Below are 9,989 nucleotides of genomic sequence, written 5' to 3'. Positions count from 1 at the left end.
CCTTTCTCCCCCAAATCAAGGCAGCCTCTGCAGGTTCCCATGACAACAGCACGCCTGGGAAGGACCAGCTTGGGGGAAAAAAACAGATTTTACTGTAAGGAAAAAACCTGGCCTGAAGCCACAGGCAGGGCACGCTGGGACAGGAGCTGTGCAGCGGGGCTGGGTCCCGGGACAAGGACCACGGAGGCGCAAACACTGGCTCCATGACACGGATAGCATGAGTGTGCTGTGTGTACTAACGACTTGAGCCTTATGACAACCCTGTGAAGCCGCCGATGTCACTCCTGACCGATGGATGGGAAGATTGCGGCACTGAAAAGTTTAAAACAGGCAGCCTGACACCAGGACAGGCCTTCCTGGCCTCTGACACCAGGACTGGCCTTCCTGGCCTCACACAACAGGCTTCCCTTCAGTCTCTGGCAACTGATAAAGTACAATTTCCTTCTATCCTCACATACATTCTGCAAAAACAAAAACCATTCTTTCACCAGCCATGGAGGGGCGCTTTAGTCCTATCACTTGGAAGGCAGAGGCAGCAGATCTCTGTGAGTTCAAGGCCAGCCTGATCTATGTCCTGAGTTTTAGGCCAGCCACAGCTACATCGAGACCCTGTCTCAAAAGAAAAAAAAAAAAAGACAAAAGCCTTGTTTTTTCTGTCTCGTTTTTTCCGTCTTACACACTGGGAGCCAGGAGGCTGCAGCGTGTACGTGGTAGGCCCCAACTGCATAACTAGCAATTCAGAGATCTTGGGGTTTGAGTCAGATCTACATCTGGAGGCCATGGTGCTCCTCCACCCGCTTTCTAAAAATAGGTGTGCACCTTTACCCTTGCCATGAGTATGCTGAACCAAGCCCAACTTCAGGGGCATGCACGGGAACAGTTCTACACCTTTATCTCTGTGCCAATCCCTCCCCAACCCATACGCACTGGCGCATTCGCACACCCGTGCGCACAGGCGCGCACAGGCGCGCACAGGCGTGCACAGGCGTGCAGGCAGGCCCTGGCGGGCTGACGCCGGCCCCGCCCAGCCAGGAGTGGATCTGCCCGCCTCAGGTGCGCCCACACCCGCCTTGCCTCACCAGGGAGAGATTCCCAGGTCTCTCCCCACCCAGCTCATCCTGTGTAATCAGGCTGGGACTTCCCGAGGGAGGAGAGGCTTCCGGAGGTGTGTGGAGCCGACCAAACTTTTTGGGTTCTTCTTTCTGAACAGAGCGAGCGTTCTGAATACCCGAGCTAGAGGCCGAGGAGATGGTAATTCTTACAGGACGCTTCCCTTTACTGTTCCACTCGTCGTGTTCTGGTTTTATTGGTTAGGGGATGGTACCCTGGGACCTTTTAGAAACCCCCCACTCCTGTGGCAAGCGGGCACTCTTGGCCTAAGTTGTCTGTCATGCCTCCAGCAGATTAGTGAAGCCAGTCCTGAAGTCAGATGGCGACGTCTGTGGGAGAGAGTCCCTCTGTGGGGTTGAGCCTCTGGCGTCGCTGAAGGCAGGAAACTACAGACAAGAGTGTATATTTTGTTTGCCTCCTAGGGTTGGGGATAGAAGCCAAGGCCTCTGCACACAAGACAAACCCTCTGCTATGAAACTGCTTAAGAGGTGCTGGCATACACCTTTAATCCCAGCACTCTGGAGGAGGCAGAGGCTGGTGGATCTCTGTGAGTTCGAGGCCAGCCTGGTCTACAGATGGAATCCAGGACAGCCAGGACTACACAGAGAAACCCTGTCTCAAATAATAATAAATAATAATGATAAAAATGAAAAGAGGTCATAACACCCTCAAGTCCCGCTAAGAACGCTCTCCTTTAGTGGCTAGAGAAGCAGCAGTGGCCTGAAGGCCTGTACACAGCAGGAAGTGCCTGCGCTTTGGGCTGGGAGCAGGTCCCCTGGGTCTTCAGCGTCATCAGTCTAACCACCCATCTTGAGACATCCCCAAAGCACCAGGGAGGCTCGGGCTCCTGAGCTTCCTTCAAGCCTTCGGCAGCCTCTTCCACGCATGCCTCGGTGTCAAACTCCTTCGTGTTCTGGACCAAACTGCGAAGAGCCCAAAGAGTGCCCAGTGCACAGGCCAGCCTCGCGCCGTGTCGCTTTGGTAGAAACTAGTTTTGCAGCGTGGATCCACAGGACAGCGAGGATCCCCAAAGCGGAGGGGGCAGGGGAAGGGCTGTGGACTGGAGGTGGGGGCTGGCAGAGAGGAGGGAGGGAAGCCAGAGAGCGGGACGATGGCCAAACGCTGAGCCCTGGGCCCCTGAGCTAGCTCTCTGGCGGCCCAGCCCTGAGCTGGGCTGTGGTAAGAGCTGGCTGGAGTGGCGGGGATGCGAACGGGCGAGATGATGGCGCAGCTCTCAGTCTGCGAAGTCCAGACTTCTGTCTCTCCCACCCCCTGGGAATTTCATAAATAAACCCCTGGACCCGTTCCAAGAAGGATTTCAAGGCTGCTCGGCGTGTGGTGTGTTTCCAGAAACACAACAGTTTTACTTGGTGCCTGGTGTGCTGCGGAGTCCTAGGGGGCTGGTGGGGAGGAACGGCGGCTGGGCTTGCCGGAGAGGAGGTGGGCCTGTCGGGTCGGACCGGGTCGGCTCGGGCCTCAGTGGGCCGAGGAAGCTGCAGTCAAGGGTGCGAAGCCATTTGAGCCCAGGCTCTGCAGCTGGCGGTTGTAACCTGGCTTCCCAGACACCCAGCCTTGCCCCGGGCTCAGATTGCCTGGCCTCCCCTCCCCCGCCCTGAGGCTTTGGCAGGATTCTTCACCAGGTTTTTGAAAAGTGATGGGGTCCTAAAACAGCATACAATCTCTCTCTCTCTCTCTCTCTCTCTCTGTCTCTCTCTCTCTCTCTCTCTGTCTCTCTCTCATTCTCTCTTTCTCTTGAACCACAGAATGAAGATCAGAAAGAAGGAAGAGTGGGAGATAGAGGAGACTCCAGGATGGGGGATGAACAATGAGAAAGAACACAGGGAAGAGCTTTGGTCTGGGCGTCAGCGTTGTCATGGTGGGTATCCAAGTGGGGAGCTGGATCATGACCCTGAAGTTTGGCCAGGGGAACTGCAGCTTCCCTCCTGGACTGGAGGGCGAGAGCTAAATGCTTACTCATCCCCAGGACCTCGGCCAAGGCCCATCTCACAGATTTTCAGCATGTACTCAAGATTGAAGAAATGATAGCCTGCGCAAGGATTGCCAGACGTAAAATGGCGGTGGTAAAGCAGGCGGCTTCAAACGGTAACAGGTGACAGAGAGCTGGGAGATGCCACCAACCAACATGACCAAATGGTGGGAAGGAAAGGGACGTGGCTACTGCCGTCTGTGGTCAGGTTGTGAGTGACCAAGAGAAGACAGGCAGACAGACAGACAGACAGACAGAGGAGGGGCAGGCTTCCTGGAGGAGTCAGTTCCAAGCCCATAGACTGATGTGAGCCGCTCTGCTTGCTGGGTCATAGGCTTCGAGAACAAAGACATTTCCATGAGGAGACAGATGGCAAACTCAGAGGACCTCACCAGGGAAAATACTGCCGGGTCTCATGGGTGTGAAGACGCTGGGCTGGATACGTGACTGTGGGTGAGGCTGGAGGGGTCTCTCTCTCACACACGCACGCATGCACGCACACACACGAGCACACCCCAGTGAGCCTCAGTGTCTTGTCCTCGTCACCATAAGCCTTTGTTCTACACCTCTTGCCCAGCTCAGCTCAGCCCAGCGCCATGTCCAGGCACCTACACCATCTATGTCACTCGGTTTCTTGCGTCTCAGTTCAGATGCTTACAAGAGAGCCCTGAGTGGCTCAGCCCGTCTCCACGTTGCTCTTCCTTGGCCTGGAGAGCCAGACCTGGTACCACAGCTGTGGCCACAAGTGTGCCCACATAACAACCCCAGCCCCAGCTCCCTAGAGATGCAGGAATTGATGACAAACATGGTGCTAGATCAACAGGTAAGAAGGCAGCTTCAGCTGAGGGACCTGGGGATGTGGGAGGAGAGGAGGAGGAGGCAGGACACCAGAGAAGCTGCCCCACTAGGTATGGGATGAATGGCCTTGCGCCGGGGGCTTGCTTCCTCCTCAGGGAGCTGATGATATCATCCCTGGATGGTTGTAGGGACCATACAGGATCTGGCAAGCCTACAGACAAGCATGCTGTCAGTCTCTGGACACCTCCTTGTGTGTTAGGGGTTGGGTGTGTGGTAAGTTCTCGTTACGCTAACTGCCAGTTTCCACTGTCTCTGCTGAGACAGTCTCTGTTTCTCTGTAACAGGATCAAAGCCAGACATGGTAGAACACGCCTTTATTCCTATCTCTCAGGAGGGAGAGACAGGCAGATCCCTGAGGTTGAGGCCAGTCTGGTCTGCAGAGGGAGTTCCAGGACAGCCAGGACTACACAGAGAAACCGTGTCTGGAAAAACCATAACCAACAAGCAAGCAGGCAAGCAGTATCAGACTCAACAACTTAAAATTGCCTTCTAGATTTGGATCTTCATGGCCCTGAGGAAGAAGGATGCCTGTCTGCTCTGGACAAACTCCAGGAGATCTCTTGGGATCTGGGTGTGGGGGAAGGTGATCAGCAGATGAAGACATTATGGCACCAGCACACTGTGAAGTTCTGGCCTGGAATGTCATGAGGGCATGCAGAACAGGGGCACCAGGTGGACAGAAAGAAACCGAGGTTTGCAACAACAGGAAAATGACCAGGAGAGCAACCCTATCTGGGCACTGGGCATGCTCAGGTGGGAACTCAAGTCTGAATCCTCACGGCTGAGGGCACAGGGCCTGTTTACCCAGGAGGCACTGGGGCGGAACGAGGTCAGTGTGAGAGCTGAAGAAGAAAGCCCTTCTCTACAGTCATGTGGGAGCCTCTGGGGTGGAGAGAGAGCAAGGAGCGCTTCGAAGGGTGTTCTTCAGGAATGCCACAGCTCAGCTCCTTCCTGTGGGGCCACTTGTGTACAAACCGCAGGCTGCTGACACCGAGCGGGGTCAACAGCACGCCCTCCAGACCGTGCCCGTCCTCAGCTACCAGCTACACCACACTCCCATTCTATCTGTCGTCCAGCGAGTCCTCCCTCGGCTTCGCTCAGTGCTCTGGCGACCTCTCCCTCCACCCCATCTGCCCCACCCTCTGACTCCACCATTTCTTCCTCCGCCCCACCTACCCCACCTTAGGCTGGTGACCACCTCTGGAAAAGGCAGCACTGCCTAAAAGGGTTCCTGAGGCCTTGTCTCTATGTTCTGTGTTTCCTGCTGGGCTCTGAGCGACACTTGGGCATTCTTTCTAGTTTTCTGAATCCCTGGTGTCACATGAATTCTTACACATTGTTACCATTTTCTACCAGCATAGCCTCCGTCACAAGCCACTCATCCTTAGGAGCAAACTACTCATGAGAAAAAAACTGTTCCTTGTCTGAGAACACTGAGATAAACCTTCTGTGCTTACACATTTTCTTTGCTCCTCTCCTTTCTCCTGTCTCTGAGACAGTAACATTCTCCTCCAGGCCAAAGCTGGCCCCTGCGCCTCTGTGTCTGGTGCCTGCGCTCCCCAACTACCTCTTACTCCTTCATCTTCCTGTGCATTTGAACTCCTCTTGGCAACTTCACTGGATGTAAGCTAGAATCTCTCTGCACTTGATAAAGCAACAGAGCAAAGTTAGATCATTCCTTTCACCTCGGGTATCTGAAATCTTTTCTCCCTCTTGTTCGGTCTGGAAGTCATTATTTTTAAATTGGATTATTTAGTTCATTTACATTTATTATAATCATGTATATATTTGAATTTATTTGTATATATTATATTCTTTCTAGTTATTGCATATGAATATTGTCCTTTTCATTTACTTGCTTACTTTCTTGTATATTTTTCATCTTATTTCCTCATTTCTTTTTTTAAATTTCATTTAATTTTATGTGCATTAGTGTGAAGGTGTCAGATCCTTTGAAACTGGGATTACAGACAGTTGTGTAATTTTATGTGCATTAGTGTGAAGGTGTCAGATCCTTTGAAACTGGGATTACAGACAGTTGTGAGCTGCCATGTGGGTGCTGGGAACTGAACCCGGGTCCTTGGGAAGAGCACACAGAGTTCATAAACACTGAGCCATCTCTCCAGCCCCATTTCCTCTTTTTTTGCCCTCTTTCTTTTCTACCAGTATATGTAACTGTGTAAAGGATGCATGAAGTCAGCAGTGATTTATATTTTTTATTTGACTCATTTAAAAAAGGCATTTTCTATGAACATATAGTTCTAATTTGATTTTTTTTTATCTGAGTCCTACTTGGTTATGTTTTTTTGGCTGTATATTTATTGTAATATTAACTAGAGGATCTCCTGTAGTTAAGGGTTGATTCCTCTAGAGATGATTTGTTACTTTTTTTCTGTACTACTATGCATGGCCTCAGTTACTTAAATCTGAACAGTGTGTAGTTTCCCAAACTGTCCAGATAGAGAAGGTTCAAATAAGAACATATCATGGAGCTGGCTGGCATTTATGAGTTCTCCTGGAATACTTTTGTCCTCCACTTTCACCCAGTACCAAAGTTCAAGTTCAGCAGCTTTTCTGTGATGTACTGGAGGAAAAAAATTATTTATAGCTGGTCCTTAGGCTGCATTACCTTCTATAGGTCAAAGCTCTGCACAGGGGTCTTCTCACTTGGATGGACCCAGGCTTTGCCTCCTACAAAAAAAACAAACCAAACAAACAAAAAACATACTTCAAGTTTGCGTGGTGCGCAGATACTCCCCGGGTGAAAGGTGGCACCTGGCTTCCTCTCTTTCTACTTAGGCGTTTGTTCTGTGCTGCCGGGTACTGCTGTACTTTTCCTAGGAGCTTATTTCTATTCACCACACAGAGAGAGAGCAATGACAAACTAAAGGAGAGACTCCAGCTGAGTCTGGCTTGGTGAGCTAACGAATTTAACGGGGTTACTTAAAGGAGCGTGGGTCACGCAAAGGCAGATACCTGAGGGCACGGTTCCACCCCAGCTCAGCCGACTCACAACAGCTGTGTCCCTGCACAGCCTGCAGCGACGTCACTAGAGAGTTCCCTCTTGCCCAGAAACTGGTTATTGCTTATATAACCTCAGGGAGGGGCCTTGAGAATCTCACAAGTCTTGCAAGCTTCCTGAGTCTTGTGATGCTCCCTCCTGCTTCCAGAAGACAACGTTTCAGTTCAGCAGAAGTGGCTAGAGACGACGGACCCCAGACATGCTGGGAAAGTGCTCTGTTGCCAGGCCACAGCCCATCTCATTCTTGGTGTTCCAGTTCAATGTTTCTCCCTTCCTTGCTAGTTTATTGAGCATTTGGAGTTGTTTTTCATAGCCGAGTTCTTTCAAATAGAAAGGCGACACCGAAGGCCTCTTCAGCCTCCCATTCACAGGCTGGTCCTCCATCCCATTCACTCAGGCAACTCAGGCAGAAGTCACCCGAGGGCCTATACCTCAAACGCTGGGGCCCCCTGTGCTTGCCTTATTCCACATTAGGCCCCAGAGGCCTGCTAGAAGTGTCTCTTGCTGGTTTCCAGGATTCTGTTCTCTCCGGGTTCTTTTCCCACTTCTGCTCTTTCTGCCTTGCTGCTGTACTTCTGGCACTGTTGTGCTTCCTTGAGCTGTTTGGACAGCCAGGCTGTGCTACTGGCTTGCAGTGTCATGTGGCTCGGCCCACGGTGCTGGTCAGTCAGTATTCCCTGACAGGGTTTCCTCCCTCACCTCCCATGTCCTAGGCCCAAGTTACCCGTGTCAGCTCATCCAGGAATTCCATCATCCTCTCCTTCACTTCCCCCATTCAGTGTTGCTGCCTGGGAATCTGCTCTTCTTCTCCGGTCTCGGCTCCAGACCAGCCTCCTCTTTGGTTTCCTTGTCAGCTTTGACACACTTCAATGCTTTTCTGCACCAAGTTTCAGTTTATTTGGATTAGCGAACTGATCTTCTTAAAAGACTATTTTACGTGCACGTGTGAGTGTTTGCATGCATGTGTGCCTGTCCATGCGGAAGCCAGAAGAGGACATTGGATTGCCTGTAACTATATCACAGGTGGTTGTGAGCTGCCTGATGGGGGTGCTGGGAACTGAGCCCAGGTCTGCTGCAAGAGCGGCAAGTGCTCTTAACCACCGAGCTGCCGCCCCAGCCCTGTCCCGCTTGGGCCTGAATGTCTGGGGAGCACTGGTCAAGAGTCAGCTTCGGCATAGCCTCTTCCTGTCACTCCTGACCCTTCGGCTGTTCCCTGAAGAGCTGAGTTCCCTGCTCGCCAGGATGACTCTGTAGCTTACACCTTAGGGCCCATAAACCATTGTTGTCTTTCTTTCATGCCTGTGTGCATAAGATGACAAGTTTCACGGGAGCCAGGAACCAAGACCGAATCATGTATGTGTGCAGTGCCTGGTATACCTAAGTGCTAAGCTCATGGACTAGAGGAGGGGCTGCTGGCTTCTTGGGACTCCACTGGTCATCAAGGTAAACCGAGAGGAGTCCTCTCCATGATATCTTGGGGCCTTGTGACCAAGGTGTACACCGTGCGTGACGCAGTCACGGGAGCACAGGGAGGAAGGATTTTCCTTAGGAAAGTGACTTGTAGGAGTTCTGGGAGACTAACAAAGGGGCACAACAGTTCACAGTCTGTGGAGGGACCTACTCTGCAGACTAACGAACTTCAGGAGAGTACGGCTACCAAGGGGTATGGGGAGGGGAAGATGGGGAAAGGTTAATAGCCAATACAAAGCTACAGTTAGATAAGGCACAGTCCAGGGAGCCTCGGCAAGAAAGCGACTACAGATAGTGAGAACTTCCATAGTTCACAACAGCCAGGGAAAAGGGTCTGAAGGCTTCCACTGTAAAGACGTGCTAAATGTCTGGGAGGATGTTTACCCTGCCTTGATCATACACGGTACATGTATGCATACAGATGTCACACGATGCCGCAAAACACAAGCACTGTAAGAATCTACAAGAAAGCAAGAGCAAGCCGGGCACAGTGGCCCATGCCTGTAATCCCAGCACTCAGGAAGGCAGAGGAAGGCGGATCTCTGTGATTTTAAGGGCCAGCTGGGTGTACAAAGTGAGTCCGGGACAGCCAGGGCTACACAGAGAAACCCTGCCTCGAAAAAAAGAAAAAGAGAGAAAGAAAGGAAGGACGAAAGAAAGAAAAATAAACAAGAAAGCAAGAGCACTTCACTGAGGCTTTAGGCATGGTGAAAGCACTAGAGCGAGGCATCCTCGGGCTCAGCCACAGAAAAGAGCAGACGATCAGGGGTGCGAGCCGGACAGTCTGTCTCCTTGAAGCCCAGAGCCTCAGAGGAAAGGGAGCTTCCTGGCCCAGGAGCACTGGCTGGATAAAATGGCCCATACCCTCACAACAAGTGTGAGAACTAGAATTATCCCTTCTCCCCATCCCAGCAAATCCCTCTTTCATCTTCAGCTTCGTTCTGAGGATTAGTCCCTGGGAAAGCATGAGATGTCTTGGTTTTGAAGAGCAGTGGGCTGTGCTCCTAACAACCAATTATGTGCAAGTGTGGGCAAGTTGTACCCGTCTCTAAGTCTTAGTAACCTCATCTGCAAGCGGGGTACAGGCCGACACCCTCAGCTGCTCCACAGGGTGGTAGCAAAGGTGAGCCTGTGGTCATCAGAACAGCGAGTCCGTTTGCATCGTTGCATGAGGTAGTGTACAAAACCCCATTCTCGGGGCGTCCCTCTGAGCTACTGCACAAATGAATGAACTGGGTTAGGGAGGCATCAGGCAAGCAGATGGTGGATGCGGATCTGGGGACCTAGCATGGAGGTCGTTGTTCTGTGTGCTCAGGCTGACCCTACTGTTCCCTCTGTGACCCCCACAGTGGCAAGAGTGCCCAGTGTCCCTGCCCATTTGCAGGGGTTCTGGCCGCACAGGGTTATCTGAGCGTGATCTTTCTCAGAAGCCAGATGGACACAACCAAGTTCTGGTTATCTGAACTGGCATGGCGGTACACCTGTCACCTCAGCACACCTCGGCAGAGGCAGGGCCCCAGGAGTTCAAGGCCATCTTCCTGA

The sequence above is a fragment of the Meriones unguiculatus genome, chromosome 8 (assembly GCF_030254825.1).
Source record: "Meriones unguiculatus strain TT.TT164.6M chromosome 8, Bangor_MerUng_6.1, whole genome shotgun sequence".
NCBI lineage: Eukaryota > Metazoa > Chordata > Mammalia > Rodentia > Muridae > Meriones > Meriones unguiculatus.
Note: the sequence above shows the minus strand (reverse complement) of the source record.